Source organism: Triticum dicoccoides, chromosome 2A (genome assembly GCF_002162155.2).
Source record: "Triticum dicoccoides isolate Atlit2015 ecotype Zavitan chromosome 2A, WEW_v2.0, whole genome shotgun sequence".
Taxonomy (NCBI): Eukaryota; Viridiplantae; Streptophyta; class Magnoliopsida; order Poales; family Poaceae; genus Triticum; species Triticum dicoccoides.
Window position 1 is genome coordinate 309,581,143 of NC_041382.1, and position 12,241 is coordinate 309,593,383.

Consider the following 12,241-nt stretch of genomic DNA (forward strand, 5'->3'; position numbering starts at 1 on the left):
AGGAGTGAGTGGGGCGTCGTGGGGGTGTCGGTTAGGGTTTCCCCCGAGTGGGGGGTATGGAGGAGGGTGTGGGGCGCCGGCTGGGCCGGCCGGCTGGGCCAGTTGGGCGGCCTGGTGGCCTGCTGGCCAGCTGGGCCATTCGGCCCAGGGGGAAGGGGGTTTCTTCCTTTTCTTTTTTTGTTAGTTTTATTTTCGGTTTTTCTTTCTATTTAAATAATTTAGGAATTTTATAAAAATATGTTTATTACACCGTATTTACATATGCAAAATATGGCATCTCTTAAACAATTTTGTTTTAACTTTTGAAAAGTTTGATGTCTAACATTTATTTAATCTTTTGAATTTGAAAAGTTTTGATCCAACGCGAGATTAGCAACAGTAACCGGGGTGACATGGCACCATTAACGAGGGATTACTGTAGCATGATTATCCGGGCATTACAATAACTCAGTCGATTTCTCTTCTTGTGCTTTGAATGCTTTTGACTCTAGGGCAATGTCCTTGGGTAGGGTGTCTAGGTCAGGCCTACGACCCTACCCTAGGTACATGTCATCGTCAGCGTCCTTTGCTTAAACTCACCCAATGAAATCATGATCTTGATCTCTCTAGGATCTTCAAGAAGCTGTCGCGGGACACTGATGTCGCAACCGCCGACAAGGTTGTCGGTTGATGTCTACTACACAACCTTCTTCTTGTAGACGTTGTTGGGCCTTCAAGTGCAGAGGTTTGTAGGACAGTAGCAAATTTCCCTCAAGTGGACGACCTAAGGTTTATCAATCCATAGGAGGCGTAGGATGAAGATGGTCTCTCTCAAGCAGCCCTGCAACCAAATAACAAAGAGTCTCTTTTGTCCCCAACACACCCAATACAATGATAAATTGTATAGGTGCACTAGTTCGGCGAAGAGATGGTGATACAAGTGGTATATGGATAGTAGATAATGGTTTTTGTAATCTGAAAATATAAAAACAGCAAGGTAACTAATGATAAAAGTGAGCGTAAACGGTATTGCAATGTGTGGAAATAAGGCCTAGGGTTCATACTTTCACTAGTGCAAGTCCTCTCAACAATAATAACATAATTGAATCACAGAACTATCCCTCAACATGCAACAAAGAGTCACTCCAAAGTCACTAATAGCGGAGAACAAACGAAGAGATTATGGTAGGGTACGAAACCACCTAAAAGTTATTCTTTCCAATCAATCCGTTGGGCTATTCCTATAAGTGTCACAAACAGCCCTAGAGTTCATACTAGAATAACACCTTAAAATACAAATCAACCAAAACCCTAATGTCACCTACATACTCCAATGTCACCTCAAGTATCCATGGGTATGATTATACGATATGCATCACACAATCTCATATTCATCTATTCAACCAACACATAGAACCTCAAAGAGTGCCCCAAAGATTCTACCGGAGAATCATGACGAAAACATGTGCCAACCCCTATGCATAGGTTCATGGGCGGAACCCGCAAGTTGATCACCAAAACATACATCAAGTGAATCACGTGGTATCCCATTGTCACCACAGATACGCACGGCAAGACATACATCAATTGTTCTCAAATCTTTAAAGACTCAATCCGATAAGATAACTTTAAAGGGGAAACACAATCCATTAAAAGAGAGTAGAGGGGGGAGAAAACATCATAGGATCCAAATATAATACCAAAGCTCGCGATACATCAAGATCGTATCACCTCAAGAACACGAGAGAGAGAGAGATCAAACACATAGCTACTCGTACATACCCTCAGCCCTGAGGGAGAACTACTCCTCATCATGGAGAGCACCGGGATGATGAAGATGGACACCGGAGAAGGGTTCCCCCTCTGACAGGGTGCCAGAACGGGTCTAGATTGGTTTTTGGTGGCTACAAAGGCTTCTAGCGGCGGAACTCCCGATCTATTGTCTGTTCTGGAAGTTTTTAGGGTACGTGAGTATATATGGGTGCAGGAAGTACGTCGGTGGAGCTTCGGGGGCCCCACGAGGCAGGGGGCGCGCCCTGGGGGGCGCCCCCACCCTCGTGAGCACCTCCCTTGGCTCCTAACATGGGGTCCAAGTCCATCCGGTAGCCTTCCTTCCAAAAATAACTTCTCCAGTTGATTTCGTTCCGTTTCGACTCTGTTTGATATTCCTTTTCTTTGAAACACTGAAATAGGCAAAAAACAGCAATTCTGGGCTGGGTCTCCGGTTAATAGGTTAGTCCCAAAAATAATATAAAAGTGGATAATAAAGCCCAATATTGCCCAAAATAGTAGATAACATAGCATGGAGCAATCAAAAATTATAGATACGTTGGAGACGTATCAAGCATCCCCAAGCTTAATTCCTGCTCGTCCTCGAGTAGGTAAATGATAAAAACAGAATTTTTTATGCGGAGTGCTACTTGGCATAATTTCAATGTAATTCTTCTTAATTGTGATATGGATATTCAGATCCGAAAGATTCAAGACAAAAGTTCATATTGACATAAAAATGATAATACTTCAAGCATACTAACTAAGCAATTATGTCTTCTCAAAATAACATGGCCAAAGAAAGTTCATCCCTACAAAATCATATAGTTTAGTCATGTTTCATTTTCGTCACACAAGAATGCTCTCATCATGCACAACCCTGATGACAAGCCAAGCAATTGTTTCATACTTTAGTAATCTCAAACCTATAAACTTTCACGCAATACATGAGCGCGAGCCATGGATATAACACTATGGGTGGAATAGAATATAATGAAGGGGGTTATGTGGAGAAGAAAAAAAAGGAGAAAGTCTCACATCAACGAGGCTAATCAATGGGCTATGGAGATGCCCATCGATTGATGTTAATGCAAGGAGTAGGGATTGCCATGCAACGGATGCACTAGAGCTATAAATGTATGAAAGCTCAACAAAAGAAACTAAGTGGGTGTGCATCCAACTTGCTTGCTCACGAAGACCTAGGGCACTTGAGGAGGCCCATTGTTGGAATATACAAGACAAGTTCTATAATGAAAAATTCCCACTAGTATATGAAAGTGACAAAACAAGACTGTCTATCATGAAGATTATGGTGCTACTTTGAAGCACAAGTGTGGCAAAGGATAGTAACATTGTCCCTTCTCTTTTTTTATGGCCTTTCTCTTTTTTGGGCCTTCTCTTTTTATGGCCTTTCTCTCTTTTTTTATTCCTCACTTGAGACAATGCTCTAATGATGATGATCATCACACTTCTATTTATTTACAACTCAATGATTACAACTCGATACTAGAACAAAGATGACTCTATATGAATGCCTCCGGCGGTGTACCGGGATTGCGATGAATCAAGTGTGACATGTATGAAAAATTATGGACGGTGGCTTTGCCACAAATACGATGTCAACTACATGATCATGCAAAGCAATATGACAATGATGATGTGTGTCATAATAAACGGAATGGTGGAAAGTTGCATGGCAATATATCTCGGAATGGCTATGGACATGCCATAATAGGTAGGTATGGTGGCTGTTTTGAGGAAGATATAAGGAGGTTTATGTGTGACAGAGCGTATCATATCACGGGGTTTGCATGCACCGGAGAAGTTTGCACCAACTCTCAATGTGAGAAAGGGCAATGCACGGTACCGAAGAGGCTAGCAAGGATGGAAGGGTGAGAGTGCGTATAATCCATGGACTCAACATTAGTCATAAAGAACTCACATACTTATTGCAAAAATCTACAAGTCATAAAAAACCTCGGTACTACGTGCATGCTCCTAGGGGGATAGATTGGTAGGGAAAGACCATCGCTCGTCCCCGACCACCACTCATAAGGAGGACAATCAAATAACACCTCATGTTTCAAATTTGTTACATAACGTTTACCATATGTGCATGCTACGGGACTTGCAAACTTCAACACAAGCATTTCTCAATTTCACAACTACTCAACTAGCACGACTTTGATATTATTACCTCCATATCTCAAAACAATCATCAAGCATCAATCTTATCTTAGTATTCAATACTCTATATGAAAGTTTTTACTAATCTTGTATACCTAGCATATTAGGATTTTAAGAAAATTACCATGATATTTAAGACTCTCAAAAGAATCTAAGTGAAGCATGAGAGTTCATCTATTTCTTCAAAATAAAACTATCACCATGCTCTAAAAGATATAAGTGAAGCACTAGAGCAAACGACAAACTACTCTGAAAGATATAAGTGAAGATCAATGAGTAGTTGAATAATTATGCAACTATGTGAAGACTCTCTAACATTTAATAATTTCAGATCTTGGTATTTTATTCAAACAGAAAGCAAAGCAAAATAAAATGGCATCTAAGAATAGCAAACATCATGTGAAGAAGCAAAAACTTAGGATCAACCGATACTAACCGATAGTTGTTGAAGAAGAAAGGTGGGATGCCAACCGGGGCATCCCCAAGCTTAGATGCTTGAGACTTTTTGAAATATTATCTTGTAATGCCTTGGGCATCCCCAAGCTTGAGCTTTTGTGTCTCCTTAATTCCTCTCATATCACGGTCTCCCTAAATCTCAAAAGCTTCATCCACACAAAACTCAACAAGGACTCGTGAGATAAGTTAGTATAAACCATTGTAAAAACCTTACCATACTCTACTGTAGAAAATCACTAAAATTATTATTCAACATTTCATACTAAATGCCTCTGCATATTTAATAGTCCTATCCTCAAATAGAATCATTAAAGAAGCAAACATATGCAAACAATGCAAACATAACAGCAATCTGCCTAAACAGGACAGTCTGTAAAGAATGCAGCAACATCCATACTTCCCTAGCTCCAAAAATTATGAAAGAAAATTCCCACTGTATTAAATTTATCACATCTTAATATGCAAAAGGTTTCAACATTTTATCACATTCTGAATTTTCTAGGGAATTATTGCAACAGCGGTAAACTTTCTGTTTTCAAACAGCAACATGTGGACTTCTAAAATAGGCATAGTAAAGGCTATCAATGCCACTTTTATTGAAATATAAGAAGCAAAACATTGTTATAAATAACAGAAAGAAAATCTTAATAAAATAAATTGACGCTGCAAGAAAAACACATATCATGTGGCGAATAAAAATATAGCTCCAAGTAAAGTTACCGATGAACGAAGACGAAAGAGGGGATGCCTTCCGGGGCACCCCCAAGCTTAGGCTCTTGGCTATCCTTGAATATTACCTTGGGGTGCTTTGGGAATCCCCAAGCTTAGGCTCTTGACACTCCTTATTCCATAGTCCATTGAATCCTTACCCAAAACTTGAAAACTTCACAACACAAAACTTAACAGAAAACTCGTAAGCTCCGTTAGTATAAGAAAATAAATCACCACTTCAAGGTACTGTAATGAACTCATTATTTATTTATATTGGTGTTAAACCTACTGTATTCCAACTTCTCTATGTTTTATAAACTCTTTTACTAGCCATAGATTCATCAAAATAAGTAAATAACACATGAAAAACAGAATCTGTCAAAAGCAGAACAGTCTGTAGTAATATGGATCAAACGTACACTTATTGAACTAATAAAATTCTCAAATAAATTTATGGACCTGAGGAATTTATCTATTAATCATATGCAAAAATAATTAACTAAATAGTACTCTCTGAATAAAAATGGTAGCAATTCTCGTGAGCGCTAAAGTTTCTGTTTTTTACAGCATGATTGCAAAGACTTCCCCCAAGTTTTCCCAAAGGTTCTACTTGGAACAAACACTAATTAAATGCATAAAACCACATCTAAACATAGGCTAGATGAATTATTTATTACTAAACAGGAGCAAAAATCAAGGAACAAAAATAAAGTTGGGTTGCCTCCCAACAAGCGCTATCGTTTAACGCCCCTAGCTAGGCATGATGATTTCGATGATGCTCCCATAAAAGATAAGAATTGTAACATAAAGAGAGCATCATGAAGAATATGACTAGAACATTTAAGTCTAACCCACTTCCTATGCATAGGTATTTTCGAGCAAACAACTTATGGGAACAATAATCAACTAGCATAGGAAGGCAAAACAAGCATAACTTCAAAACTTTAAGCACATAGAGAGGAAACTTGATATTATTGCGATTCCTACAAGCATATGTTCCTCCCTCATAATAATTTTCAGTAGCATCATGAATGAATTCAACAATATAACCAGCATCTAAAGCATTCTTTTCATGATCTACAAGCATAGAAATTTTATTACTCTCCACAGAAGCAATATTCTTCTCATGAATAATAGTGGGAGCAAACTCAACAAAATAATTATCATGTGAGGCATAATCCAATTGAAAACTAAAATCATGATGACAAGTTTCATGGTTATCATTATTCTTTATAGCATACAAGTCATCACAATAATCATCATAGATAGCAACTTTGTTCCCATAATCAAATGGAACCTCTTCCGGAATAGTGGATTCATCACAAAATAAAGTCATGACCTCTCCAAATCCACTTTCATCAATATAATCATCATAAATAGGAGGCATGCTTTCATCATAATAAATTTGCTCATCAAAACTTGGGGGACAAAAAATATCATCTTCATCAAACATAGCTTCCCCAAGCTTGTGGCTTTGCATATCATTAGCATCATGGATATTCAAGGAATTCATACTAACAACATTGCAATTATGCTCATCATTCAAATATTTAGTGCCAAACATTCTAATGCATTCTTCTTCTAGCACTTGGGCACAATTATTGGAATCCTTATTCTCACGAAAGACATTAAAAAGATGAAGCATATGAGGTACCCTCAATTCCATTTTTTTGTAGTTTTCTTTTATAAACTAAACTAGTGATAAAACAAGAAACTAAAAGACTCGATTGCAATATCTAAAGATATACCTTCAAGCGCTAACCTCCCCGGCAACGGCGCTAGAAAAGAGCTTGATGTCTACTACACAACCTTCTTCCTGTAGACGTTGTTGGGCCTCCAAGTGCAGAGGTTTGTAGGACAGTAGCAAATTTCCCTCAAGTGGATGACCTAAGGTTTATCAATCCGTAGGAGGCGTAGGATGAAGATGGTCTCTCTCAAGCAACCCTGCAACCAAATAACAAAGAGTCTCTTGTGTTCCCAACACACCCAATACAATGATAAATTGTATAGGTGCACTAGTTCGGCGAAGAGATGGTGATACAAGTGGTATATGGATAGTCGATAATGGTTTTTGTAATCTGAAAATATAAAAACAGCAAGGTAACTAATGATAAAAGTGAGCGTAAACGGTATTGCAATGTGTGGAAATAAGGCCTAGGGTTCATACTTTCACTAGTGCAAGTCCTTTCAACAATAATAACATAATTGAATCACAGAACTATCCCTCAACATGCAACAAAGAGTCACTCCAAAGTCACTAATAGCGGAGAACAAACGAAGAGATTATGGTAGGGTACGAAACCACCTAAAAGTTATTCTTTCCAATCAATCCGTTGGGCTATTCCTATAAGTGTCACAAACAGCCCTAGAGTTCATACTAGAATAACACCTTAAGATACAAATCAACCAAAACCCTAATGTCACCTAGATACTCCAATGTCACCTCAAGTATCCATGGGTATGATTATACGATATGCATCACACAATCTCAGATTCATCTATTCAACCAACACATAGAACCTCAAAGAGTGCCCCAAAGATTCTACCGAAGAATCATGACGAAAACATGTGCCAACCCCTATGCATAGGTTCATGGGCGGAACCCGCAAGTTGATCACCAAAACATACATCAAGGGAATCACGCAGTATCCCATTGTCACCACAGATACACACGGCAAGACATACATCAAGTGTTCTCAAATCTTTAAAGACTCAATCCGATAAGATAACTTCAAAGGGGAAACTCAATCCATTACAAGAGAGTAGAGGGGGGAGAAAACATCATAGGATCCAAATATAATAGCAAAGCTCACCATACATCAAGATCGTATCACCTCAAGAACACGAGAGAGAGAGAGATCAAACACATAGCTACTGGTACATACCCTTAGCCCCGAGGGAGAACTACTCCTCCTCGTCATGGAGAGCATCGGGATGATGAAGATGGCCACCGGAGAAGGATTCCCCCTCTGACAGGGTGCCGGAATGGGTCTAGATTGGTTTTCGGTGGCTACGGAGGCTTCTGGCGGCGGAACTCCCGATCTATTGTCTGTTCTGGAAGTTTTTAGGGTACGTGAGTATATATGGGTGCAGGAAGTACGTCGGTGGAGCTTCGGGAGCCCCACGAGGCAGGGGGCGCGCCCTAGGGGGAGCCCACCCTCATGAGCACCTGTAACACCCTCGATGCGGCTATATCTCTCACGTGTCGAAGCACGACTTAGAGGCATGACCGCATTGAAAGCAATGTCGCAAGTGAGGTAATCTTCACAAACAACCCATGTAATACAATAAGGGAAAAGATACATAGTTGTCTTACAATCGCCACTTCACACAATACATGAATAAAGCATTACATCATCCAGTTACAATCAAGGTCCGGCTACGGAACCAAAATAAAGGAAGAACCCCAAATGCGACAAGGTCCCCGATCGACCCCAACTGGGCTCCACTACTGATCAACTAGAACGAAACAACACAAAGGACAAGATCTTCATCGAGCTCCTCCTTGAGCTTGGTTGTGTCATCTGCATGGTTCAACGGCGCCTGCAAACTGGTTTTGGAAGTATCTGTGAGCCACGGGGACTCAGCAATCTCGCACCCTCGCGATCAAGACTATTTAAGCTTATGGGTAATGTAAAGGTATGAGGTGGAGCTGCAGCAAGCGACTAGCATATTTGGTGTCTAACATATACGCAAAAGAGAGCGAGAAGAGAAGGCAAAGCACGATCGAGAAACTATGATCAAGAAGTGATCCTAGAGCAACCTACGTCAAGCATAACTCCAACACCGTGTTCACTTCCCGGACTCCGCCGGAAAGAGACCATCACGGTAACACACGCGGTTGATGTTTTTTAATTAAGGTCAACTTCAGGTTTTCTACAACCGGACGTTAACAAATTCCCATCTGCCCATAACTGCGGGCACGGCTTTCGAAAGTTCAAATCCCCGCAGGGGTGTCCCAACTTAGCCCATGACAAGCTCTCACGGTCAACGCAGGATATACCTTCTCCCGAGACATTCCGATCAGACTCGGTATCCCGGTTCTACAAGACAATTTCGACAAGTTAAAACAAATCCAGCAACACCGCCCGAATGTGCCAACAAATCCCGATAGGAGCTGCACATATCTCGTTCTCAGGGCACATTCAGATGAGCGCTCCATACAACTAAAACCAAACCTCGAGTTTCCCCGAGGGGGTGCTGCACAGGACTCTAGTTTGGACCAACACTCAGAGGAGCACTGGCCTGGGGGGGGGGTAAAATAATGATGACCCTCAGGAGCGCGACTCCCAAGGGAAAAGAAAAGGCTAGGTGGAAAATGGTAAAACCAATGTTGGGCATTGCTGGAGGAGTTTTATTCAAGGCGAACTGTCAAGGGGTTCCCATAATAGCCCAACCGCGCAAGGAACGCAAAAATCCGGGAACATAACACCGATATGACGGAAACTAGGGCGGCAAGAGTGGAACAAAACACCAGGCATAAGGCCGAGCCTTCCACCCTTTACGAAGTATATAGATGCATTAATTAAATAAGAGATATTGTGATATCCCAACAAGTAAACAATGTTCTAACAAGGAACGATCTCCATGTTCCAACAAGGAACAAACTTCAAACTTCACCTGCAACTAACAATGCTATAAGAGGGGCTGAGCAAAGCGGTAACATAGCCAAACAACGGTTTGATAGGACAAGGTGGGTTAGAGGCTTGGCTCAACAATATGGGAGGCATGATTAGCAAGTGGTAGGTATCGCAGCATAGGCATAGCAAAAGAGCGAGCAACTAGCAAGCAAAGATAGAAGTGATTTTGAGGGTATGGTCATCTTGCCTGAGATCCCGCAAAGAAGAAGAACGAGTCCATGAAGAAGACAAACGGACGTAGACGAACGGGTCCTCACAAACGCGACGTTACCGGAACCAACCCGAAGAAGCAAACACCGGAAAGAAGCACACAACATAGTAAACAACCAACACATGAACATGGTATGATATGCGGGATGCGGTATGCGATGCATATGCATGATTTGCAAGGGAATGAATGAACCTGGCCTCAACTAGGAAATCCAAGTGTGCCACTGGAAAGGTGAGGTGATTTCGGTTGAAATCGATATAAAGAACACCGGAATCGGTTGCACGGTTTGGAAATGGCAAGCAAAACAAATATGGCACCGGTCTACGATAAACAGCAAGTAGCCATCTAAATGCATCGAGATAATTATGCTACAGCACTCAAACATGGCAACAAAATACATGGCAAGGATTCACTCATGATGCTTGACAAAAGATGAACACTGAGCTACGGCCAATTCATCCATTAACAGGCTCAAACAAGCATGGCAAAAATGCAAACGGTAAACAGATTTCAGACTTAGTGAAATTAACACTAGTCTGGTATTTCAGATCAGCTAGCACACTTTGGAGCATGAAAACTAGATGCTACAGGAACTTAACATGGCAAAGTAAAGCATGGCATGGAGCTACTCAAAGAGCTTAACAAAAGTCCCTTAGTGACCTTGAGTCAAAAGGGATCAGAAAATACAATTGCAAGCATGTGAACATGGCAAAAACATAATCAGATTACAAACTTAGTGAAAAACTGGAGCAGGCAAATCTGTTAACAAGTAGGCATGTCTACGAGCTCGATGCACTCACTACAGAGCAATGCATGACAATCTAAGCATACACACATCAAGACTACATATTATATAAGATAGACATGGCAAGAACAACAACATAGCATGCATGGATCAATAACAACATTCTCGGCAAAATCGCTAACAAGTAGACAATCTGCCAGGAATTACGAAATAGCAAAAGTAGAGCTCGATTGACTCAAGCTAGGGTGCTCCATAAATGCAAACAAAGACATGGATGGATAGAGCACAACAATATTAACAAATAATCCTTAATGATCATCCTCAAAAGAGGCACGGATCACTAGGAAACAACATAAACATATGGCATATTGATAAAAACAGATCAAGGACTTAGTGAAATTCTAAGCCCCTGAAATCAGCATTAACAAATGCACTACTTTGCAAGCTTGTGCTAGTCACCACACATATCACAAAAATACATGGATAGCACCTCTGGAAAGATGGCATGGCATATAAAAAAACTCATGTAGAGCTCAGGGGCATACCATGCACACAAAAATCATGGCAAAAATGACAAATAGCTATTTGGTGCAGCAGATCTGACAATTAACTCAAATAGCACTCTTCCAACAGCATTTCGGGCATCAAGATGAGCTGAAATGAAAATGATGCAATGAGATTAAATGATGTACTCTCTAAGACGAACATTTTGATATGCTACACGCGCAAAACGGAGCTGCGGATGCAAAGTTACGACATGATGAACATGGGCATATGAATCTGGTAATCTCGGGGACTTAGTGAAATTTATACCCTCCAGATCTGGATCTAGGTCAATGAAGGCACGCATCCCGAGGTCAACTTCGGCGAGGGAGGGGTCTTCTCCAGCGAGGACGGTCGCGAAGGGGGTCGGCGAGGAGCGGATCCGGGCGCTCCTGCCCGGGTCTAGCCGGAGGCGGGGCCTGGGGTGAGCTGCGGGGCCAGCAGCGGCCATGGCGCGGCGGCGAGCGACGAGGTGAGGCAGCGCCGGCGCGGGTCGTCGTGGCCGGTGGCTGCGGCGGCCGGTGACCTTGGGCGCGGGGCGGAGGAAGGTGAGGCCGCGCGGGCGCGGCGGAGGACGAGGCGCTGGGTAGTTCGGCCGTTGTGCACGGGAACCGAGGCCGGTAACCGGCGGGATGTGGTGGCGGCAGCCAACGCTGGCGAGGGTGGCGGCGGAGCATGGCCGGCGGAGCACTCCGGTGAGCCGGGCGCAGGCGGTGGCGCTCTCGGGCGGCGGCGGGCGGAATCGGGCTCGCGCGGGTCCACGATGGGCCTGGCGGGCTGCGGCGGCGGTGGGACGGCTGCGGCCACGTGGCAATCCCGGATTTGCTGAGGGGCGGTGCGGACATGTCCGGTGTGGTGGAGAAGTGTCCGGTGGCGCGAGGGGAGGAGTTAGGGTTTCGTCTGCGCGAGAATTACGGAGGAGAGCACATATATATAGGTAGAGGGAGCTAGGAGAGTCCAAATGAGGTGCGGTTTTCGGCCACGCGATCGTGATCGAAC